This window comes from Budorcas taxicolor, chromosome 2 (assembly GCF_023091745.1).
Source record: "Budorcas taxicolor isolate Tak-1 chromosome 2, Takin1.1, whole genome shotgun sequence".
NCBI lineage: Eukaryota > Metazoa > Chordata > Mammalia > Artiodactyla > Bovidae > Budorcas > Budorcas taxicolor.
The window spans coordinates 154,987,378-155,014,083 of NC_068911.1; the positions used below are offsets into that span (position 1 = coordinate 154,987,378).

Sequence of the window (26,706 nt, forward strand, 5' to 3'; positions counted from 1 at the left end):
AGACAGGAATCAAGACCATCCCCAAGAAAAAGAAATACAAAAAAGAAAAATGGCTGTCTGAGGAGGCCTTACAAATAGCTGTGAAAAGAAGGGAAGCAAAAAGCAAAGGGGAAAAGGAAAGATATATCCATTTGAATGCACAGTTCCAAAGAATAGCAAGAAGAGATAAGAAAGCCTTCCTCAGAGATCAATGCAAATAGAGGAAAAGAACAGAATGGGAAAGACTAGAGATGTCTTCAAGAAAATTAGAGATACCAAGGGAATATTTTATGCAAATATGGGCTCAATAAAGGACAGAAATCATAGGGACCTAAGATAAGAAGAAGATATTAAGAAGAGGTGGCAAGAATACATGGAAGAACTGTACAAAAAAGATCTTCATGACCCAGATAATCATGATGGTGTGATCACTCACCTAGAGCCAGACATCCTGGAATGTGAAGTCAAGTGGGCCTTAGAAAGCATCACTACAAACAAAGCTAGTGGAGGTGATGGAATTCCACTTGAGCTATTTCAAATCCTGAAAGATGATGCTGTGAAAGTGCTGCACTCAATATGCCAGCAAATTTGGAAAACTCAGCAGTGGCCACAGGACTGGAAAAGGTCAGTTTTCATTCCAATCCCAAAGAAAGGCAATGCCAAAGAATGCTCAAACTACCACACAATTACACTCATCTCACACACTAGTAAAGTAATGCTTAAAATTCTCCAAGCCAGGCTTTAGCAATACGTGAACCATGAACTTCCAGATGTTCAAGCTGGTTTTAGAAAAGGCAGAGGAACCAGAGATCAAATTGCCAACATCTGCTGGATCATCGAGAAAGCAAGAGAGTTCCAGAAAAACATCTATTTCTGCTTTATTGACTATGCCAAAGCATTTGACTGTGTGGATCACAATAAACTGTGAAAAATTCTGAAAGAGATGGGAATACCAGACCACCTGACCTGCCTCCTGAGAAATCTGTATGCAGGTCAGGAAGCAAGAGTTAGGACTGGACATGGAAAAACAGACTGGTTCCAAATAGGAAAAGGAGTACGTCAAGGCTGTATATTGTCACCCTGCTTATTTAACTTATATGCAGAGTAAGTACATCATGAGAAACGCTGGGCTGGAGAAAGCACAAGCTGGAATCAAGATTGCCAAGAGAAATATCAATAACTTCAGATATGCAGATGACACCACCCTTATGACAGAAAATGAAGAACTAAAGAGCCTCTTGATGAAGACGAAAGAGGAGAGTGAAAAAGTTGGCTTAAAGCTCAACATTCAGAAAACGAAGATCATGGCATCTGGTCCCATCACTTCATGGCAAATAAATGGGGAAACAGTGGAAACAGTGTCAGACTTTATTTTTGGGGGCTCCAAAATCACTGCAGATGGTGATTGCAGCCATGAAATTAAAAGACACTTACTCCTTGGAAGGAAAGTTATGACCAACCTAGATAGTATATTCAAAAGCGGAGACATTACTTTGCCAACAAAGGTCTGTCTAGTCAAGGCTATGGTTTTTCCAGCGGTCATGTATGGATGTGAGAGTTGGACTACAAAGAAAGCTGAGTGCCAAAGAATTGATGCTTCTGAACTGTGGTGTTGGAGAAGACTCTTGAGAGTCCCTTGGACTGCAAGGAGATCCAACCAGTCCATCCTAAAGGAGATCAGTCCTGGGTGTTCATTGGAAGGACTGATATTGAAGCTGAAACTCCAATACTTTGGCCACCTCATGCGAAGAGCTGACTCATTTGAAAAGACCCTGATGCTGGGAAAGATTGAAGGCAGGAGGAGAAGGGGACGCCAGAGGACGAGATGGCTGGATGGCATCCCCGACTCGATGGACATGTGTTTGGGTGGACTCCAGGAGTTGGTGATGGACAGGGAGGCCTGGTGTGCTGCAGTTCATGGGGTCACAAAGAGTCGGACACAACTGAGTGACTGAACTGAACTGAACTGACCACTCCTTATAAGAAAAACCATGTTAAATTTACTATTTCATTACCAGATATTAAGAAATGCTTTAAGGGGAGTTTAGATATTCTTAATGTAAGTCTCAAGAACAGACGCAGGAAGAAACAGGCATAGTCTAGTGAATTGTTTTTAAACAGAGGTTCAGAATCTGGATCTCTGCTAATGGATAGGCAGCTGCTCAGAACAGTTGCCTAATTTGAGGCATAAACTGACAGTAAAGAATCTGCGTGTAGTGCAGAAGATGGGTTCTATCCCTGGGTCAGGAAGATCCCCTGGAGAAGGGAACGGCAACCCAGTCCAGTATTCTTGCCTGGAGAACCCCATGGACAGAGGAGCCTGGCAGCCTATATTGCCCACGGGGTTGCAAAAAGTCGAATATGACTGAGAGACTTAGTGGATAAACCAGTAAACAATCCACCAGCCAAGTTAAAAAAAATTAAAAAAAAATAAGGTGATACCAGTACTCTAACTTGAGGAATCCAGTGCAAAAATGAAAATGCAGGACCCTAAAGTCGCATCAGTCGTGTCCGACTCTGTGCGACCCCATAGACAGCAGCCCACCAGGCTCCCCGGTCCCTGGGATTCTCCCGGCAAGAACACTGGAGTGGGTTGCCATTTCCTTCTCCAGTGCATGAAAGTGAAGAGTGAAAGTGAAGTCGCTCAGTCATGTCCGACTCTTCACGACCCCATGGACTGCAGCCTACCAGGCTCCTCCGCCCATGGGATATTCCAGGCAAGAGTACTGGAGTGGGGTGCCATTGCCTTCTCCGAAGTTCAAAAGTTAATCATGAATTTCAAGATGGCAACAACAGAGCATAAAACTAAGCACAGGGCCCCTCTCTGCACAGGGGGCCCTGGGTGACTGAATAGGTCACATGGCCCTGAGGCCAGCCTTGCTGCAGCCCCCTCCACCAAAGCTTGAATTTGTCTGTGTATGAGCATGTTCAGGGAAGACCTTCCAAACTGAGTATGCAGATGCCTAAGAAAGAGGAGCAGGAGCCAGGAAATTAAGTATAAATTTGTATTCGTGATGCAATTTGGTGCGTGTGACATGTAATAGTAACCGAGCACCTGTTGGCCAACAGCAGGTTCTGCAGTTTGAGGACACATCACAGAGCGGTTCTCAGTAGGAGAGCAGTCCTCTTTCAGAGTCCTGGGCCTCAGGGCAGTGGCAGAGGCCGTCAGAGGGCTGTCAGGCCATAAACTCTGAGCACAGCGCAGGAGCTGGAGCCACCATGCTCCTGAACATATCCAAATGCACTCAGAAAATGCCCCAAACAACTGGGGGATCCTATGGGGAAAGGGCCTATGTTTGCTGCCAGCCAGAAAATTGTAGATTACTAATGGGCTTTCCAGGTGGCACAGTGGTAAAGAATACACCTGCCAATGCAGGAGATGAAAAAGACGTGGATTTGATCCCTGGGTCAGGAAGACTCCCTGGAGAAGGAAATGGCAACCCACTCCAGTATTCTAGACTGGAAAATCCCATGGACAGAGCAGCCTGGTGGGCTACAGTTCATGGAGTTGCAAACAGCTGGACGTGACTGAGTAGACATACACAATGTCAAGGTAATTCATTTGCCCCCTCAGGCCAGAGGACCTGGGGAAATGCAAGGGGCGCTAGAAGCGATCTTAAAATGTACTATCTCCTACAATACCAATTTTCTTTTCTCTTGAGCTCAAAACTTAATTCTGCCCCATGGAAATTTTAAATTTCATTCAACTTTAGAATAAGCTATAATTTGCCCCAAAACAGTACCCATACAAAAGAACTGATAAATATAATTCTAAGCTTTCTTTTATTTTAATACTTCTACATTTTATTCACATTCAAATACTGTGAAATTAAGAAAGTAAATCAATAATATATATGACAAATTAAAGAAAACCAATTCTGGTATATAAAAGCAAAAGGTAATTATATAATGCTGTACTGTATGTTGGCCATTACGCTTGGTTTTTCAATTATGTTATCTAATTTAATATAAAATGGTTTAATTTAATATAAATCTTATTTTAGGATATTTTTGCATTAACTGAAAGAAAGAAACATAGACTTTCTTTAAGTATGGGAATATTTTACAGGAGTATTAACATGCTGACTGCATGCCGCAGTCCATGGGGTTGCAAAGAGTCGGACTCAACTTAGCAACTGAACAACAAACATCAACTTGCTAAAAAATATGTTGTGCGTTGCGTGCTAAACTTAAAAAGCAGCCAGTACAACTTACACGTGTCTACCTTTAATAAATGTAAACCAAATTAAAAGAATAATAATTTGTGCATAATTGTAGGGCTGCTGCTGCTAAGTCGCTTCAGTTGTGTCCGACTCTGTGCGATCCCATAGACGGCAGCCCACCAGGCTCCGCTGTCCCTGGGATTCTACAGGCAAGAACACTGGAGTGGGTTGCCATTTCCTTCTCCAAATTGTAGGGCAGTGGTTCTCAAACCTCTGGAGCATCAGAACCACTGGATAAACTTATTAAAACTCAGATGGCTGTCCCTTCTTCTGATTTCATTGGTACAGAATGGGCTCTGAGAAGTCACATTTCTAAGACATTCCCTGGTGACTGATGCTGATTTTACTGATCCTGGACTCACACTTTGAGAACCATCTCTATAGAATATTCCAGACTAGTTATTTGCTTCCCCTGCAAAATTCCTGAGTATATAAAATATTTTCCACCACAATTTATCCCAAAACTTGCCCCTACTTGCCCCTTCAATTATAAATAATATACTCAAGAAACAAATTACTCATCCCCCTAAGAAGAAAATAAATTTTTATAAAATGTATTCCTTCCATGCTTTCAGTTTTTGTTGCCTTGACTTTTTTGTCTAACGTGAATTCAAGTAAAATACTTGACAGCATTTAAGAACTGACCTAAATCTCTCCTCTGCCTGTGAGAACTTTAAATCTTTGCTTGCACTTTCTCTTACTCTGATCCCATTAGGATAATAGTATGTGGAAATTTTCATGTTTCCTTTGGGAGTCTCTGGGGCTATTAAATCCTCCCAAGTAAATATGATGTGCCATGCACTGTCAGGTCAATTAATCAAAATCATCAGTAGTTTCTGGAGAAAAATGGCTGCTTAGATGTACAAGAACCAGCCAGAGTTAATTGTGAGGGTCAAGACCACTGTTTCAACTTAACAATTAATACCCACCCACCTCTACCCCTTCCAGAATATAAACTCTGTGAGCTCAAGTCCCTTCCTTTGCCTTGTTCATTGCTAGAACTACTGCTGAAACATAATATGTGCTCAATAAATACATGCTGAATGGCTAGAAGTACAGGAGAAAAATTAAGTTTTGAACTAAAATTTACTTCTCTGCCATCATTTTAGATCTTTAAAATGGAAATTCTGCTCTTATGAGTCACCCACCATTTAGATGAGCTTTGAGGGTAGAGGTTTTGAATCCTTAAAAAGTACTTGAAAATTGTTGCAAGCATTTGAATGCAATTGAATTTTTTTCTGAGGAATAATTATCAATTCAGAGAGGATTTTTTTTAAAAAAGGTGAGGAACTATCAACCGCCAGTGATGAAAAAGACTCAGAATATCTAAGAGTTCAATAGGACAGCCTTCACCACCAAAAATAAATTTTCCTTTAACAAGTTAGCAAATTACTACTTTTATTTCTAGACTAGTTATTCAAAAGCAATAGAAAGGTTCCATCTAACTAGGAAAAACTCCAAACAGCATAATTTCAAAGGCACTGAGGAAACAATTTTCCTGATTTTTCTGCTGGAAAATTATCCGAACAAACTGATCATTTTTGACACTGTGAAGCCACAGCCTTACAAGCTAATTCTAACTTTTCCCCATCTGTGAATTCCAGAGGGATGTGGGCTTTAAAAAATGTTCAGTGAACCACCCTAGATTAATCTACAAGCTAGGAAATACTAGCTCTTTCTAAAACAGAAATACTACCATTTTTTGTATCACTCAACAGAATTAAAATGTATTAGTCTCACAGGACATGGTTTGCAACAATGTCCTGAATTTGAATCAGTTTTTACCAAAAACAAGTCTAAAACTTAAATCCCATTTTGATAGCACAAGTTAAATCATTCCATTGAAGTTCTAGTTTACATATTTAACTTTGTTCAAAACTGGAACAAATTAGATACTAGACACCAAGTTTCTAACCTTGCTAAATATTACAGCAAAGTAAAAACAAGACTTTTTTTCAGACAGCTGGACAGAAGGAAATTATATATATTTTTTTCTGTGTAGAATACTTAAGCTATGACTTTGAAACTACAAGCAGCATTAACAAGATGTTTATCTAAATGTTCATAAATTGCCAGGATATAGCAACTAGATTAAATATAATTTCTTCAGTCTACTTCTACTGTCTGGCCTTAAGATGGAAAGATGTTCAGACATTTAAGTTGCTCTATCACATTCTACACCTGCCTTCACAAAGTTTATCATTCATTAGAGATACTGTCCCCCAGTTTGAAATTCCATAATTGTTCTCATAAGAAAATCCATATTGATACATAATGTAGTTTTTTAACTGGAAATTTTATTATTTTAAGTTGCATAAAAATTTTCCTATTTTATCCCAATCCATGTTATCAGACTTTGAAAGTTTTGACCCTATTACCAAAACCTCTTCACAATCCATTCTCTGATATATACATTAGTTTAACTAAATGTCACCAATGAACCTGGAACAAATCTTACCAAGAGGTTGAGAATTTCTCTCCTTTCCTTATGTAACTAGACAAACATCCTGTAAAGTAAATACTCACCCCATTGCACAGGAAATGGAAAGACTCAGAGAGGTTATTCAGGTCACACAGCTGGGAAACTAGGACTTGACCCAGGTTTATAGGACTTCAGAGAACTCACCCTTGTAGCCTGGAACGTCCTAAATAGGTGCTGAGTTCCTTTCTTTCTCTCTCTCTCTCATACACACACACACACATGCACACACACACACAGTCCTTTTGAAGAGGAATACCAGAAACACATGAAGTTAGGAATTCCAATATAAATCATTTACTGATTGCCACCACTATCCTCATTTGTCTCAAATTTTCAAAACTGAGACTCAAGCAAAAATCGACAGAAATGCAATAGTTTGAAAGTGAAGGTGTGAAAATCTTAGTCATTCAGTCATGCCTGACTCTTTGCGACCCCATGGACTATATACAGCCTGCCAGGCTCCTCTGTCCATGGAATTCCGCAGGCCAGAATACCGGAGTGGGTTGCCATTCCCTTATCCAGGGGATCTTCCCAACCCAGGGAGTGAAAGCAAATCATCTGCACTGCAGGCAGATTCTTTACCATCTGAGCTACCAGGGAAGCCCCCATACTTTGAATATACAAAGAATTCAATAAATATTTGTTGAATTAAATTCAATGGGAAATTGATATATCAATTGAATTTAATTCAACAAATATTCATTGAGTTCTTTGTATATTCAAATAAAGCACTAAAAAACTAATCAATTTTCCAAGATATTGAATCAATTTAAGAAATTAAAATTGTCTGACCATTTGCAGTCTCCATTAATAATCATCATAGACCCTTGGTCCTAAGATCCAGGATCAAGCTGGAAAATATTATTGATTACAAGCAGTTGAACTGATCACGCAGTTTATATCTGTATTAAAGCCTTCTTTTTTTTATATTAAAGGCACCCTGATGAAAGGATATCAAGAGCTCTAAGGTAATCTCAAATTCTTCTAAGACAAAAAGGACAGGAATAAAAATTTGAAATCTGTTGGGATATTCACAAGTTATTCAGCAGAAACCTCAGTGTGATTGCTGGGAAAATATCACCTTTCACCAGGTGCCTAAGTATTTCAACCTTCTGTTTTATTCTTAATTTTGAAAGAAGTTCATTTCTTCTTTTTCTATGTCAAGCTAATTCTAAGTGTTAGGAGCAAAAATTTGTTATCCCAACGATCTCACACTAACTTCCAAAAACAACCTTGGGAAAATGTGTATTTTCAGCTTAAAAAAATTAAAAAGGTCAAGCATAGGCAACAATCATACCCCACAGGATTACAAATTCTTCCTTCAGAAACAAACTGGGAGGAGAAGGCAAAAGTCTTACCACCAGCGGACCGACCATGAAGTTTAATTAAAGAAGGAATTACAGAATTAGAGAGTATGTCTTTGTCCGTTAACCCCTTGTGACCTCTTCTGTAGCCTCAGGAAATATTTCATCCTAGTTAACGCTATTATACATGAGATCTTACCTCAATTTTACAGGGATTTGGGCACGTGGGGTTCTATAATTACTGGTTTCCAGACCAGTATAATTCAGAGATGGGAGACAGGCAAAAACTGGAGAAACAAAATAACTCACAAGAATGCGTTTGGCACACTGTCTTTCTTCTCAGCAAGACCTTTCATTGGAATAATTAAGGAATCAAAACATGACAACCATTTAAACTCTGTGTTTGCCCTGATATAATACAACGTGATTTACAGACATGGGAGGAGGCCCTGCAGGTTTTGAGGCTGAACTTCCTTGGTCATTGGTCATTGGTCATTGGTCATTGGTCATTTCTTCTTAGACGGCCTCAGACTGAATCACACGGTCCCAGTATCTGTACTAACCTTTTGGAGATAAACCTGTCAGCACCGGTCCTCAAATCTGTGTTTCACTGACGAAAGAATAAGAGAAAAATAAAAATGGTTCCTGAAAGCCCCACGAGGTGATTTCACCCTGTGTTCGACACTGAACGGGTATTTCAGAGGTATATCCCATGAGGTCTTTAACGGGTCAACTTGAAGTTGGATGCACTTACTTGGCATAGAACCTCTCGTGTGTTTGTGAGTTTCACTATTCAACACAGGAGGAGACAATGGGACAACCAACTGTTTTCTGATCTGAAGTGGTCCTTTTACACTGAGAGATGTGAATGACCTCTCTCGTGTTTACTCGGGTGAAAGCCAGGAAGAGTCTGATATTCCCTCACAGCCCCAGAGTAAATGACAAATGACATTTTCCCTTTGTGATCTTTGGGATTTTTGTTGACTTATTTGGACGCTTTTGTTGGATCCCCAGAAATGGCCTGTGGCCGAGGCCTATTCTACCGATTTCCACGCTCCATCTGTGGAATCCATCAGCGGAGCGTTTACCCTCATTCAGGGCTCTGACACCTGCCTGGCAGGGAGCAGCAGACACAAAGAAAGCCGGAGTGGATGAGAAAGGGGAGGTTGGGTACTTTTTTTTTTTTCCAGAGGCGGGAGGAGGGGGAGGTTGAAATAGACGCACAGTAGGGGTTAATCCAAGCCAGTTGAGAGACTTCAGCACCTGGAAGCTTCTCTTCCACATTAATTCACAAGCTAAAAAGTAATCGGCGATTTTATTTAATTTTTAAAATTGTATATACGTCGAGAGGAAAAACTCCGCTGAAAAGAACCAAAGTTTTACAACAAAATCCTAAGGTATCTAAGATCTAGCCAGTGTATGTGACCTAACAAATTCTCGAACTTTCTAGAATTCCTAATTCAGAACTAGAATTTGAGTAATTCTGACTGTGTTCGTTGATAAACTAGGAGAGACGGTTTGGTTTATAACCTGATCAGCGGCCTCGAGGGGGAGATGGGCGGGTAGGGGTCTTGTTTTGGTTTTATAGCCACTACAATATCTCCCGCAAAATGTGCCAGCCAGCCCAAAAATCTTTAGCAAATACCAAAAAAAAAAAAAAAGCAGGACAGTTTATGGGAAGGATATTCTGGGCTCTCTCGGAAAGGTTCTTTTAGAAACTCTCAATATAATTAAGACCCTCCAGCCCTTCACCTACCCTTGTTCCCGCAGAGCAGCGCCCCCCACCCCCTCTTGGGGGCTGCAGAAACGTAATGCCGGTCCCCTCCCCTCTGACCCAAGCCCTTCCCTCGGAAGCTGCCTTCTCACAGCACGGGGTCATTAGAAGGAAAATAAGCTCCTGCCAGGTTGGTGCTAATCAAAATAGCACAAATAAACCCTGACACTCAACAGCTCCCGGAGTCCCCGCTGCCCTGGGAGGAGAGTACAGATTGGTTATGAATATGGCCGGCCGCGTGTGCTCCGGACCCGGGAGTGACTTGAAAAGGACAACGTGCACCATTGGGTGTTTGTGTAAGATAAGGACTGCGAAGCAGAGGCTGGCTGTACAGCCTAGTTGCCTCCGAAACATTGACCTGCATGGCCCCCAAGACCCCCTCCCCACCCATCCTGAGGTTCCAATAACACTGAATTTCACGTGCGCGTGAGGTCTCCATCCACTTTACACTAAGGAAACGTATTGGGGCTGGAGCTCTCTTCTCACAGCCACTACCTGACCATGAGTCGCTTAAAAGTCCTCTTTTGTAAAAACACAGGTTTATTTATCTCTCATCCATCTCAGCCCTGCTAGTGATTATTTCTAGGCGCTTTAGAAATGATTATTTTGTATTCCTTGATATGTTGAAGTAAAAACAGGCTTCTGCCCTTTCTTTTCCCCTGACACAAGCAACATTTTGTTTAAGGGAGCCACAAAACCCCAAAGGAACTGTTCTGGCATCTCCTTCCAAGGGCATAAAAAGGAAGAAGGAATCCTTAACTGGTTTGGGAGGACTCTGACAGTGACTCAAATGAACCCAGTGGCTTCTTAAACACTTTATTTTGAGATTTACCTGGAACAAGAATTCTGGAATCTCTCTCATGGAACAAAGATGAAGTCACACCTATCTGCCCCTGCAAATGATTTCTACTGGCACATTTTTGTTTTATTAATAAATTGCTTCTTTAAATTCTGTGGTAACCAGAGTATTTCAGCCACCAGAGTATTTCAAAGAGGAAAAGAGATAAAAGCCCCAAGAAAATGTGTTGCTATTCAATTAGGAAAACTGATTAGTTAACTAATTAATCAGCTAACAGCTTTCTAAGAATAGTCTCCCTTGATAAGAACTTTCCTCCCTCAAGAGCTTAAAAGTCAGTCATAATTAAAATTAAGAGCCAGAGCTCCCTCTCTGCTGAAGTCTCTGAGTCTCAAAAAACAGTAAACTAGGTTTTGCTTTACTGGGACTGGATTGCAGGGAGCAAAGAAAGGTAATTTGCACACTGAAGGGGAACAGGAAAACAGTAGTTCTGGTGAAAGGAAAAGGGCCAAGTGACTTTTATTTACAATTGCCAAGAGAGAGGCCATTATTGACCATATGTGCCACAATTGCCCTCTTATCACGGGCTGGCCATCATGTCCTTTGGGAGCTGTTAATGAACTGGGTAATTGAGCTGCTGACATGTGTTACCAAAACAAAACAATAGGAAGAAGAGACAAATGAACATTTTATTTGCCAATCAGAGTAGGTTCAGCTTTTCACAGAGCCGCAGCTAAGTAACTGACTGAATACATAAAACAGTGCATTGAAAGCAAGCAGATGCAGACACAATAATAGTTAACTGACAGCTTATGGCCCATCTGTGCTTAACATTTTGTTAAAGAAATTACTTGACTTGCTAAAGAGACAAATCATACAGCTGCCCCAAGTGCTGCATTATAAGAGATAAATCATTGGCTAAACTGTTTCATGCTTAAAATGACAATGCTTATTAACAGTTATGTTGGGATATTTTGTCATCACAGCTTGACACAGTTATTACTTACTAAAAATGTGACAACTCGTAGGTATTCAACAGAATTGAGTCAGGAAAGAAAAGCTGGACACAGCAAACAATTCGAAAGAACAATAGGCATTTTTCATCTCTCAGGGTTAACTATGCATTTCTAAGATGTCATGAATGGAAAAAAAAAAATAAACCCAATGAAACAGAAGATTGTGTTCCCTATGGTAATTATATCTCTTTCTTCCACTTACACCTTATTCATTCAGAATTGTAAAATATTAGAAATGCTCTCATTCTGGGTTGCTTACTATTAATATCACCAGTGATATCAGTTTAAGAAATAATTGTGTCAAGCCCCTTTACTCTCCCAAACATACTCACCTTCCTTTCCTCCTATGGAAAAATATTTCTTTAATAGGGAAAGAAAAACCATGTCACAAAACACTCTCTTTATGAGGAGATTTAGCTTATGTTTCTTTTCCTGTATCTGAATTGAAACCACATTTTTTGGTCCAAGTGTGGTTCATCCACTGCAATGTAGAACAATTTAATTCTGAAATCATTTCTGTGTAAACTGGTTAACTAGAGGCAGAACATGGATCTCTCAAAGACCTTCTTGTGATCGTTTCTTCAACGTTCTAGGCAAAACCAACTCAATAATAATAATAATAATAAGGATATTTTTTTAAAGCTGTTATTCACTGATTTGCTGACACCTCTGCTTCTGACATTCTTTATATGCATATTCTTTCAAAGTTCCCAAAACCCCATATGAGTACTGTCATCCCCATCCTATAGATGAGAAAAAACGACATCTCAAGAGTCCTGTAACCTACCTGATCCATGAGAACTAAGAGAAGCTGCCTAAATGTTAGATCTTATATATCAAATATACGGTTTTATTAGCATTGTCTTTTGAAGAGTACGTTGGTTCAACCAGTGAGGTGGGCTAAAAAAAAAGACTGGCCAATATCGACACATTTTTTCCTTCCTGGTCACAGTCAACTCTATAAATTCGTTGTGAAAACATGACCATAAAAGGTGAGTGATATTTTCCATGGTGGTTGGTGTATGTGAAATTATGTTACGTGCAGTCACTAAGAAAGAATTCTGCCTATGAAACCCAAACCTTAGCCATATTTACAGAGCTTTAAATAAAGCACAATTGACAAAGAATCACCCTGCCTTTATTTTCCACGATTGAATATTTTTGCTATAATGTGCATTGGTCATTTAAAAGTCAACAAATAAACTAAGGTTGAATATATAAGAGGTGACAAGTTACACAGAGAGCCTTTCACAGGGCAGAAAACAAAAGAATGCTTTTGCCACTCTTATTAAGACAAGACAACCTAGAGATACACAAAACCTAAACAACCACACTTTGTCAGGATTAGCATGACTGGAGATGTTGGGAAAAGAGAAGAAAGGCAGGTTTAAGAAGAAAGTTAAATGCTGCACTTTTGGTGCCAGAAACCTACCAAAGGAGGTATAAGACGATAAATGACTAAGAGATTTGAAATACAGAACAAAACACTTACAGAATTACAGAATCATCAGAAGAAACTTTAGGACAATCCTTTCATGCTGCAGCTAAAGCTCAGAGAGAGCAGGGGGGTTGCCTCAAATCACACATCTTTCAGTAAACATTTACTGAAAGCCTAAGATTTGGCTGATATTGTCCTTGGCACTGGGGATGCAAGTATGGTGCTTAAACTCAGAAAGTAAAACTTAGATCACCTAACTCCCGCTCCAGTGCTCTTTCCACTGAATCCAAGTCCTGTATCAGTATATACGGAAGGTAATTCAGCCATGCCCCGAGGCAACAGAAAGATTAAATGGTCTCTCAAGGCTGAAAAACCCAGATACATTATTTACTAAATAACAGAGCCGTAGATTCTGTGCGCCTGTGATCTTTAATATAGAGATCAAATTAATACATAAATGCTTTAAGTGACACCTCCCATATGGCATTTCAAGATTGTTTCTTTGCTTTTCGTTTTCTGCCAGCTTCCACAATGAAGAAAAGAGACAGCGCAGGAAGCTTGTTTAGAAAATCCAAATCTTATCTGGGTCAATTACTGCTTGTTGGAAGATAGAAAGAGGTAATAACTGAATATAAATGAAAGAAGAAACTTTTCCTGGAGGCAAAAGAGGGAGGCTGAGCTTAATTCTCACTGGCAAAAGCATTAGTAGCAACATCAAGGTCACCATCAGAAAGCACTCATGGGAAACCTACTGTGCAAGTAGTACTTTGCCAGAGGCTGGGACGAAAGGGATAATAAAGAAGAGAGTGGGGTTTCTCTCCTTCATCCTGCAAAGGTATGATGCTCAGCCTTGGAAGGTTGGTTTCCAGATTGGTGTCCTATCCCACCAAAACCCCAGGAGAAACTGGCAAACCAGTCAAAATGATTAAGTAGATAATGTGAATGATTTATCACTATCCTTAGTTAGATAGGGATGGCTGGTTTATGAAATTTTCTCTTTACATCTAAGCAACAGTCAGCACTGAGTTCAGAAGAGATGATACCAAAGGTTTGAGCAAACAAAGTGGGCAAAAAAAAAAAAAAAGCTATGGTAAAAGACCTCCAGTTCTAGAGAAAAGTCAGTCTGCTTCAAACGCCCACCTGGCCACTTCCTCTCTGATTTGGGACCAGCTGCTTAAGCCTCTGATTCTGTTCTTTCATTAGTAAATATGGTTTTTAAACGCCTGCTTCAAAGGAAAGAAGAGTTTGCAAAGCACACAACAGCTCCCAATGCACAATAGATCCTCCAAACATGTAGCCCTCTGCATACCTTCACCTTCATATTATCCAACCCCCACCGGGCATTAAAAAAAAAAAATTAGCATGAGAAAAATGCTATGTTCTAAGACTGAAGGAGAAAAATGATCACCAAAACTTTGAAGATGTTTGTAGAATTTCCTGAGTTTATGATATAAGATCATCATCCAATCTCCCATCTGCTTCTCTTCTGAAGATCCTGCCCACAATCAGCTAGTATATATGTGTCTGCTTTAAAAGGATGTTCAGCTCTGAATGAGAACCTACTATGTAGCACAGGTAACTCTACTTAATGCACTACAGTGACCTGAATGGGATGGAAATCCAGAAGAGAGGGCATATATGTATAGGGATGGCCCATTCATTTTGCGATACAGTAGAAACTAATACAACACTGTAACACAACTGTACTCTGGTAAAAATTAATTTTTAAAATATCTAAAATGTAACCCAATGCACTCTACTCCTCCTGGCCCAGGACATGCATCTGTGCTGTGGAATCGACGATTAAGGTAGCTAGGACAGTAAATAAATTCTGTGCTCCCCCAAATACCTCAGGGTCTAAGCAAGAGGGCTGATCTTAATAAACATCCAGCAAACAGCCTAAAATAAATGAAGGACACTTGGCCTCTGCTCTGTGCCAACAATTTTGGTTTCCATGGGGAAGAATTTCCACAGGCAAATTCTCTTCTTCATTTTTGTCTATTGATATGAATCAACATAGGTAAAATGAAGTAAAGCTTTGAGCAATTCTCTATCTGCTCATTTTAGTGTCCCTCGCCAATGTGAAATAGGTCAGGCTCCCATCTCCAGAAGAAATAAAATGAAGAACTCCTTCAAAAGCAGGCTTCCAGGTGAATTTTTGGGCAACTGTATTTCCTCTCGACATTTTCTTTCCAGGAATCATCTTGCAGAGCTGAAAGGGAAAGAATGGAAGCACTAGGTAGGACAGAGTAAGGGAGGGGAGGAGAGAAGAGGAAAGAACAGAAGAGGGTCCCCTTTCTTACAAAGAAGAGTCATAACACAATAAGTGATTTTAGAATTAGAGGGCTGACCCCAGGAACTCCTTTCTCCAATGGCTCTGATGACAAGTCTTGTTGAGTTAGGAATGCCTGATCTGAGGGGTTCAGTGATAAGGGTCTAAATATGTGTCTTTATCTTTGGCAGCTTTGAATAAATTAAGGATCCTGCATGACCTGGATGGACCAAAGATAGTCCTACTCATCCTTCCTACCCACACCAACCAATAATGTAACCAGAAATCATCCCATTGACATGTCAGTATAATGCCAACATCTAAAAACTATGTAGCCAATTTAGTTCAAACCGAACCTAGATAGCATATTAAAAAGCAGCGACATTACTTTGCCAACAAAGGTCCGTCTAGTCAAGGCTATGGTTTTCCCAGTAGTCATGTATGGATGTGAGAGTTGGACTGTGAAGAAAGCTGAGGGCCAAAGAATTGATGCTTTTGAACTGTGGTGTTGGAGAAGACTCTTGAGAGTCCCTTGGACTGCAAGGAGATCCAACCAGTCCATCCTAAAGGAGATCAGTCCTGGGTGTTCTTTGGAAGGAATGATGCTAAAGCTGAAACTCCAGTACTTTGGCCACCTCATGAGAAGAGTTGACTCATTGGAAAAGACTCTGATGCTGGGAGGGATTAGGGGCAGGAGGAAAAGGGGACTACAGAGGATGAGACGGCTGGATGGCATCACCGACTCGATGGACGTGAGTTTGAGTGAACTCCAGGAGTTGGTGATGGACAGGGAAGCCTGGCGTGCTGCAGTTCATGGGGTCGCAAAGAGTCAGACACGACTAAGCGATTGAACTGAACTGAACTGAACTGAAGCCCTACTCCTCATCACCCAGTTCTAAGTTTATTCTTAAGAAGTGTTTCCTGGACAAAATACATTTCTTATTTTGTTGTATATTTTTGTCTTTACATTATAAAAACACATTACAAACTAAAATTTGAGCAGTATATAAAAATAAAAAACAACTATAGTTCCAGAATTCAAAATAATCACTATTGACTTTAAATTAGGGAATAGATTATATAAATGGATGAATGGATGCATGGATGCATGGATGGATAGATGGATCAAGAGAGAGAGATGAATTAGTCAAACTCCTTTATGGTGTTTCTTTCCATTCTTTTGTCCCATGTATACTATTAACAAAATATAAGTTGTTAAAACCTTTCTCTTGATTAGCTACACAATTAAAAAGTAAATAAAATTCTTTCCTCCAGCAAGTATTCAAGTGAATTTGTCTCTGTTGTTTTAGTAATAACAACAAAACTGTTTGGTAGTATTGCTGATACATGAAAATTTCAGTTCAGCTCTGAGATTACATAGGGTTCTTCCAATTTGCTCATCTATGCTGCTACTGCTGCTAAGTCACTTCAGTCATGTCTGACTCTGTGTGACCCCACAGACGGCAGCCCACCAGGCTCCCCTGTCCCTGGGATTCTACAGGCAAGAACACTGGAGTGGGTTGCCATTTCCTTCTCCAATGCATGAAAGTGAAAAGTGAAAGGGAAGTTGCTCAGTCATATCCGACTCTTCGTAACCCCATGGACCGCAGCCTACCAGGCTCCTCTGTCCATGAGATTTTCCAGGCAAGGAGTGGGGTGCCATCGCCTTCTCCATTGCTCATCTATACTTGTATATATATTTGAATGAACAAATACAAGCATCTGCCCATCTCTATATATGAAGATTGAGATAAATGGCATGTACTCACATCACATTCACATAAAGCAGTGATATAATTAATTCAAACAAGCATGGAAGCCACTCTCATACATCCCTCTACTCTCATAATAAATAAACCACAGTTTTAAGAAAGTCTGAGACATCAGAGATGGTTGTCCTTACTAACCATCCTCCCAAATCCTCATTTCTAATCATGATTCAATTGAGTAAGAGAAGGCCCTTAAAATGCTTTCTTCTTCCTGGTAGAAGAAGCCAGAGCAGGATCCATGTGTGAATGTCTGAGTATAAGATGGGCATAAAGACAGACAGTGGCTACAGAAGAAAACCAGCTGATACAGGAAGATGATGTTCCAAGTAACTAATCATGTAAACTACAGGAGGAAAGTATCAGGAATATTGTTAATGTTTTCAATTATTTGCTAGAAACGTTCATGTGTGTGTCGTGTGCATGCTGAATCACCCAGTCACGGTCACGTCTGACTCTTTATGACCTCAAGGACTGTAGCCCACCAGGCTCCTCTCTCCATGGGATTTTCCAGATAAGGATACTAGAGTGGTTTGGCATTTCCTTCTCCAGGGATCTTCCCGACCCAGAGATCAAACCTGCATCTCCTGCTTGGCAGGTGGATTCTTTACCACAGAGCCACATGGGAAGCCCAGAGATGCTCCTGTTTTGTATTAAAATGTGCTGCTGAACACAGAAATTTAAAAGCTGGAAATCACTCTAAAAATCATCAGACCATGCTTTACCTTACATATAAAATAATAACTGAGCTTCAAATGGATGAAATGATCCATCTATCATCTGCCTTTTTAGTGGCAGAGTTAAATCTCAAATCTAGATCTTCAAATTCTAAATTATTCTTGTTTTTCAAATGAAGATGATATTCACAGTGTTTAAAAGGACCCAAAGTCTCAGGAAGCCAATGAAGGGTCAGAACTAAGAAGATAATCACCAGTCTTCACTCTAAAAATGCACTTAAGTGATTTCTAAATCATCTATTTCTTAGTATCATTCTCAAATTTCTTTGCTCAAGTAATGTGATTATTCAAATACCAAGCACTAATAACCAATTTTTATAAGAAATAATGATTCATATATTCCTGAGTAAATCAGCTGTAAAAGTTAGAAAACTATTCATTAACATGAAATTGAATGTGTACATGAGTATCTGTGAAGAGTTCACTGAGTGGAGTTTAAAGGTTTCATTCGACTGAAACAAACCTACTTCCCCGAATCCCATGTACTTGCCAAAATGGACCAAGGATTGGCCATATCTTGACATTTCTACCTTAACCCACTATCTGTTCTACCCAGAATGCCCTTTCTGCCCATGTCAAAGGACTCAAAACCCCATTCCACAAACCTTCCCTGAACCTTCCAATCCTATACACCCCTCCTCTCTCTGCACTCAAGAGCACTTCATCTTTTCCATTCTGCCAGCACTTTCCCTTCTTAACTGAACTACTGACTAAACTTCCAGATCAACTCTTTCACAATCACACATTTCTCTGATTGAGCACACCCTTGAATGTGTATAATTATGTGTCCCAGTGGTGCTTTTTCATTTAAAAGGTCAAACAGTCAGAGGTCAGCAGTATGTTTTTACAGACAAAGCTGATGAATGCAAATATTGCCTTACTAAGAGTAGGTTTTGAGGGACTGAGTTCTTTGCTTGCCAGCTGAGTAGTTTTGCAAGCAAAACTTAGAAGCCACTTGAAGAGAAGCAGCTTTGTGTGTCAAAGTTCAATGGTTATTTTGACTGTCCCAATGCTGAAGAATTCACAAAAGAAGAGAAACTGACAGGTGTCATGGTTTTTATCACAAAATAAGGAAAGAATAGGTGCCTGCCTGGTGGCTCAGTGGTAAATAATCTGCCTGTAATGCAGGAGATGTGGGTTCAGTCCCTGGGTCAGGAAGATCCCTGGAGAAGGAAATGGCAACCCGCTCCAGGAGTCTCACCAGGGACTCCGGCAGTCTCCACTGAGACAGGAGCCCGGTGGGCTGCAGTCCATGGGGTCGCAGAGAGTTGAACACAACTGAGCGCCTGGGCACACATGCACACAAGCAGAAAATAATTAAAAAGCCCATAGAGAACATTCCATCTCAATCTTTCACAGGATCCCAGTTAATTCTGGAGGCATCCAAAGACCATAAATAAAGAGATGCTTTCTTGGCTTCAGTGGTTACCAATGAGAGAAAGTATGTAAAAGTGTTTTATAAATGGTAACATTCATGTAGCATATGTATTTTTATCGTCATCATTACCAGCATTTCATCATCATTATTATAGCAGATAATGCAGCATTAACATTATCAGCCAGGATCAAATTAGACAATATATGAAGCATTTTAAAATGTTGAGCATATGAGGTTCTTTTCTGATCAGCTTAATACCTGCCCGTCTTCTTCTCAAACATCCTGATTTTTCTTTTTTTCTGGAGGTGGTGGCGTGAGGAACACAGAAAAACACCAACAATGTCATTCCTCTCTCAGTTTCATGCCCTCTTCCCTAAGAAAATCTTTTATGTTTTCTTCAGTCTGAGGCCTTAAGGAAGATTTACTCACAAATCCCAGAATCCTCCTTATCTACCAACAAAGGTGTTTTTCTTCTCACCTTCCAAAAAACTGTCAGTCCCAGCCTGCAAATACAGAGCCTGAAGCAGATCCATGTTTCGTGGGGTCTAAAGCTTTTACAGCTTAGAAGGGTGGAGTTCTTTAAAAATAACCCACAAAACGAGGTTATTTTGCATTTTTCACAAAATTGCAAGACCACATGACACAGTTTGGGGGCCCTTTGCAAGGATTTGGAAGAGGGGTTCTGAAGTTAGCTTCACTGTAAATCTACTTTTGCTCATGAACCCCTGATGAAACCAGAGTCCTTAAATGCAATGAACAAAGAAAGACCCTCTCTTTCCACACTTCTTACCATGAATATGGTGCAAACATCCCTAAACAACAGCAATGAAGCCCAGTTTACCCCAAAAACAGCAGGGACAGACAAGTCAACCAATACTCATGATCGTGAACTTCCTTGAGTCTTTCATAGGGACATAGGGTTTCTTCCTCAATCCCAGTAAAATCACCCTTCAGGGGCAGCCACTTCCCCCACCTATGAGCAAAACCCATTCTATAAACTATGATAACTGAGTTATAAGGTCACAGAGAATGCAGAGAAACTCATGGCAAATAGAGAATGCCATTTTGCTTTGTTTTCAAACCTTAAAGAAATATCTTGGGAACCTGGGACATGTCCCTACCCAAGAAATGCATGTTTGCATTGAAAGGACCACTTAGTCCATCACTTCAATTGTCTCTTAGAAGTGTTCCACATGGTGGCTATAACCAGTCCCCAGTGAATGAGGAAGTACTGTTCACACCCCATCACGTGCTTTGCAGCAGAACCAGAAGCGGCCAACAGAACCCTAATAATGGGCATCTCCACAAGCACAGAGGTGGCCCTGTGCTGTGCTGTGCTCAGTCACTCAGTCATGTCCAGCTCTGTGCAACCCCATGGACTACAGCCCGCCAGGCTCCTCTGTCCATGGGGATTCTCCAAGCAAGAATACTGGAGGGAGTTGCCATGCTCTCCTCCAAGGGATCTTCCCAACCCAGGGATCAAACTCAGGTATCCTGCATCACAAGCAGATTCTTTACCATCTGAGCCACCAGGGAAGCTTACTAGGCAAATAAGACTTCCAAACTGAAGATGTGAAGGTCTATAGCAGAGGTCAGTCAAACATGACCCACTGCCTGTCCTTGCATGTCTGTGACCTGAGGATGGTGTTTACACTTTTAAATAATTGAAAAAAATTATACAATGAATAACATCAGTGCATGAAAACTAAATGAAATATTCAGTTCAGTTGTTCAGTCGTGTCTGACACTTTGAGACCCCATGGACTGCAGCACACCAGCCTTCCCTGTCCATCACCAACTCCCAAAGTTTGCTCAAACTTATGTCCATCAAGTCAGTGATGCCATCCAACCACCTCATTCTCTGTCATACCCTTCTCCTCCTGCCTTCAATGTTTCCCAGCATCAGGGTCTTTTCTAAAGAGTCAGTTTTCCCCATCAGGTAACCAAAAGTATTAGAGCTTCAGCTTCAACATCAGTCCTTCCAATGAACACCCAGAACTGATCTCCTTTAGGATGGACTGGTTGGATCTCCTTGCAGTCCAAGGGACTCTCAAGAGTCTTCAACACCACAGTTCAAAAGCATCAATTCTTCAGCACTCAGCCTTCTTTATAGTCCAACTCACATCCATATATGACTACTGGAAGAACCATAGCTTTGACTATGTGAACCTTGTCTGCAAAGTAATGTCTCTGCTTTTTAATATGCTGTCTAAGTTTGTCATAGCTTTTCTTCCAAGGACCAAGTGTCTTTTAATTTCATGGCTGCAGTCACCATCTACAGTGATTTTGGAGACCAAGAGAATAAATGAAATATTAGTGTCCATAAATAAATTTATTGGCACATAAGTTCAGTTCAGTTCAGTCGCTCAGACGTGTCCGACTCTTTGCGACCCCATGAATCGCAGCACGCCAGGCCTCCCTGTCCATCACCAACTCCCGGAGTTCACTCAGACTCACATCCATCGAGTCGGTGATGCCACCCAGCCATCTCATCCTCTGTCGTCCCCTTCTCCTCCTGCCCCCAATCCCTCCCAGCATCAGAGTCTTTTCCAATGAGTCAACTCTTCACATGAGGTGGCCAAAGTTCTGGAGTTTCAGCTTTAGCATCACTCCTTCCAAAGAAATCCCAGGGCTGATCTCCTTCAGAATGGATTGGTTAGATCTCCTTGCACTCCAAGGGACTCTCAAGAGTCTTCTCCAACACCACAGTTCAAAAGCATCAATTCTTCAGTGCTCAGCTTTCTTCACAGTCCAACTCTCACATCCATACATGACCACAGGAAAAAACCATAGCCTTGACTAGACGGACCTTAGTCGGCAAAGTAATTTCTCTGCTTTTGAATATACTATCTAGGTTGCTCGTAACTTTTCTTCCAAGGAGTAAGCATCTTTTAATTTCATGGCTGCAATCACCATCTGGAGTGATTTTGGAGCCCGAAAAAATAAAGTCTGACACTGTTTCTACTGTCTCCCCATCTATTTCCCATGAAGTGATGGGACCAGATGCCATGATATTCGTTTTCTGAATGTTGAACTTTAAGCCAACTTTTTCACTCTCCACTTTCGTCAAGAGGCTTTTTAGTTCCTCTTCACTTTCTGCCATAAGGGTGGTGTCATCTGCATATCTGAGGTGATTGATATTTCTCCCAGCAATCTTGATTCTGGCTTGTGTTTCTTCCAGTCTAGCATTTCTCATGATGTACTCTGCATATAAGTTAAATAAGCAGGATGACAATATACAGCCTTGACGTTCTCCATTTCCTATTTGGAACCAGTCTGTGGTTCCATGTCCAGTTCTAACTGTTGCTTCCTGACCTGCATACAGATTTCTCAGGAGGCAGGTCAGGTGGTCTGGTATTCCCATCTCTTTCAGAATTTTCTACAGTTTATTGTGATCCACACAGTCAAATGCTTTGGCATAGTCAATAAAGCAGAAGTATATGGTTTTCTGGAACTCTCTTGCTTTTTCCATGATCCAGTGAATGTTGGCAACTTGATCTCTGGTTCCTCTGCCTTTTCTAAAACCAGCTTGAACATCTGGAAGTTCACGGTTCACGTATTGCTAAAACCTGGCTTGGAGAATTTTGAGCATTACTTTACTAGCATGTGAGGTGAGTGCAATTGTGCAGTAGTTTGAGCATTCTTTTGCATTGCCTTTCTTTGGGATTGAAATGAAAACTGACCTTTTTCAGTCCTGTGGCCACTGCTGAGTTTTCCAAATTTGCTGACATATTGAGTGCAGCACTTTCACAGCATCATCTTTCAGGATTTGAAATAGCTCAACTGGAATTCCATCATCTCCACTAGCTTTGTTCGTAGTGATGCTTTCTAAGGCCCACTTGACCTCACATTCCAGGATGTCTGGCTTTATGTGAGTGATCAACCATCGTGATTATCTGGGTCGTGAAGATCTTTTTTGTACAGTTCTTCCGTGTATTCTTGCCACCTCTTCTTAATATCTTCTGCTTCTGTTAGGTCCAGACCATTTCTGTCCTTTATCGAACCCATCTTTGCATGAAATGTTCCCTTGGTATCTCTAATTTTCTTGAAGAGATCTCTAGTCTTTCCCATTCTGTTCTTTTCCTCTATTTCTTTGTACTGATCGCTGAAGAAGGCTTTCTTATCTCTTCTTGCTATTCTTTGGAACTCTGCATTCAGATGCTTATATCTTTCCTTTTCTCCTTTGTTTTTTACCTCTCTTCTTTGGCACATACCCACATCTCTTCATTTATGTATGTTTATGGCTACATGCTTGGAGAAGAAAGTGGTTCCGATGGACAGAGGAGCCTGGAGGGCTACAGTGGGGTCACAAAGGGTCAGACATGACTGAAGTGACTTAGCACAGAGCACATGGCTACACGCTACAAAGTTGTGACAGAGACCAGTAGTCCACAGAACCAAAAATATTCACTATACAATCCTTTATTAGATAAAGGTCTATACAACTGTACCTGATCTAGGCAATAGCCAACATTTTATGAGTACTTACTATGCTCCAAGTACTGTGTGAAACATTTTTACTTGCTTTTGTTCATCTAATCTGTAAATTAAGACTATTCTGCACTTTATGGGTGAAAAATCTGCTGAAGCACAGAAAGAGTTACTTAAGTAGTATGGAGTGGAAGTAGGTTTGATATAATAATTTTCTCATACAGATGCTCATATTTATGAATTCTGTGCCAAATTTCTTCTTCACATGCCCTATCACCATCCAAGCCCACCACCACTCTCATTACCCAGGGGTAGGCAAAATACAAAGCCAAACACTCATTTTTCCGTAGCCTGATTCAAGTCCCACTCCCTCTGCACTGTGGGTGGGGGGCTTCTCATCCTTTCTCCCACTGCTGTCATTCCCCTATCTCCAGGCATGAATGAAGCCAGAGTTGCAGCAGATTTTTTTTCCCATGAGAGCCCAGGTCTCATGTGATGTTACTCAGCTTTACAGTGTTGAGTGCCAAACCTAATTCATGAATTAATTACACCCAAAACCGAAGTTATTACTCCATTTACAAGGAGATAGAAAACGGAGAAATTCTTTTAATTGGACAAGAGTTTCCCAGGTGGTCTCAAGTCTTGCTGCTGTGGTTACTTTAGCTTAATGTTCGCCTTGGCTTTGACTTTAGATTTGTGCCATGAACTCAGCGACCTCTGACAAAAGCCACTGGCTACACCTGCAGAAATGCTAGAACCATACTTGTTGCCTGACTCCCCAGTCCTATACCCTGATGCCCCACACACCACTCTTATCCTTTTTATCTAAGTGGCCACCACCACGGCAGCAAATTTACCTAGTTGGTAAACAAGGAAGTTCAAAATAACATAAAAGAAAGAACTAGTATTCTACCTCTAGGATTGTATTCTCAACCCAGACCTTCAGTTGGACAAACAGTTGCTTAAATTGTATCCTTCTTAGACATGCCATCTGTTAGGCAGTCATAAAACGTCCACAGGGGCTTCCCTGGTGGTGTGGACGATAAAGCGTCTGCCTGCAATGCGGGGGACCCAGGTTCGATCCCTGGGTCGGGAAGATCCCCTGGAGAAGGAAATGGCAACCCACTCCAGTATTCTTGCCTGGAGAATCCCATGGACGGAGGAGCCTGGTGGGCTACAGTCCACGGGTCGCAAAGAGTCGGACACGACTGAGCGACTTCACTTCACTTCAAAAAGTCCACAGATTTCCAGAAGTATGAATAAAAAAAGAACAGATTTACAGAAGTATGAATAAACCTTGAAAAATGTAGAGGACTGTAGAAATGTAAAATAAAAGTTGTCATTTTCAAGTATAAACTATGTATCCTGGTTTACATTAGTGTGCTAACTTTCTCAAACACTAAAGACACTCTAGGCTGTGATTCAGGATCCAAATTTTAATGCTAATCAAGGCCTTATTTATACAAATAACCCTAAATGATGCACCACCAGAAATAGCAAAAAAACAAGTTGGCAAAGATATAACCAGAGTCCAGATAACAGGACATAATCTACCCATACACACGTTTGGACATATGTTTTCCTTTCCTGTAAAAAGAGACTGAAATTTTAAATAACCTCATCACAAAATTTTTCTCTAATTCCTCATTTATTTATTCACCAAATGTTTATTTAGTGCCTACTCTAGGTCCAGGTCTATGCAAAGCAGTACATGCAGAAAAGTGAACAGAAAAAAGCTCAGAGTTTAGCAAATATCAAATTTTTAAGAATCTGACATCCATCCTCCAGGAAATGTCAATTGCAATTTTTTTTATTGGCATTTTAAGTTTTCAGTCAGATATATTAGATGGTTTACCAAATAATAGTTGGACTTCTAATCCCACTTTGTGTTCAGTGGATATATTATTTGCCTGGCTGGGGGTGGGGGTGTGGTAAGGAGCTGTCACGGTCTTTTTTCACTATATTTTGTCAGTCTTTTCTCATCTTACATTTCAATTTTGCTGTACTGAAATATGTTTTCCTCTTCTGACATACATCGCGCCACTGTAAGTACTGTCAATACTTCAGACATATATGGTTACTCAGAAGGTCTGAAAGTCAGGGTCTCTTAGATAGCCCAGAAGAGCTTTGGAAATCTAAGTTTCCCATAGTCTCAGTGTATTATTTTATCACGAAGGAATCTCTGAGACACATCTCAGGGTCTGCCCTCAAACATGTCTCCATCAAGGCCATGTTTATTTAGGATGTAAGAAAGTATTGTGGCTGGCTGAGACCACTTGGAGCTCTCTGAGATCTTTTTTCATATTATTTTCATGTCACTTTACAGTGTATGCATGTCAAACATCTCAGTTTATATCAACATGCATTTATCATATACTTAAGATTTACTATTAAACTTCCTATTCTTAATTTAGCTAGTTGGGCAAATTGCAACATTAACAGAGTTAGAGATTTTGTTCAATAGCCAAACTCACAAATTTCACTGAGGAAAGAGGGAATGTGTGGTGTTCAAACATGTAAGTCATGGGATCTGATTTTAATACTGAAAATGAGTTAGCTTGTATGATGGGAACCTACTCTTGAGGTTATGAGTTAGGAAGTACCTGCCCTGCCTAAATATGGTCAAAGAAGATAGAAGGAGGACCTCCTAGCTGGAGAGGCCCCATTAGGTAATTAAGCCTTAATGCTCAGTTGCTCAGTTGTGTCTGACTCTGCAACCCCACGGACTGTGGCCCACCAGGCTCCTCTGTCCATGGAATTTTCCAGGCAAGAATACTGGAGTGGCTTGCCTCTTCCTCCTCCAGATAAAGTCTTAGCACTGCTATTAAATGGGGACATCATGCAAGTCATCTACCAGTATAAGCATCAGAATCACCCAACATGTTTGTTAAAAATGATGATTTCTGAGCTCCACTCCACACATGCAAAATCAAAATCACTTGAAGATGGTCCCAGAAATATTCTCTTATGCAAGAAGCCCAGAAATCAATTATAATAATATTAACACTTATCTAGCACTTACCATACCAGTCAAAGTTCTGAGAATTTTTTTTTAAGTATTAACTCATGTTCTGTATGTATGACTCTTAGTTTCTATGAAGTTAGACCAC

At 40.5% G+C, this 26,706-nt stretch overlaps 1 protein-coding gene across 1 annotated transcript in view; it reads right to left on the reverse strand.

Annotated features, from left to right (window-relative positions):
• PAX3 (paired box 3) overlaps window positions 1-26,706 on the reverse strand; it is a 101,279-nt gene that overhangs the window by 31,285 nt on the left and 43,288 nt on the right. The gene's annotated exons all lie outside the window — the stretch shown is intronic.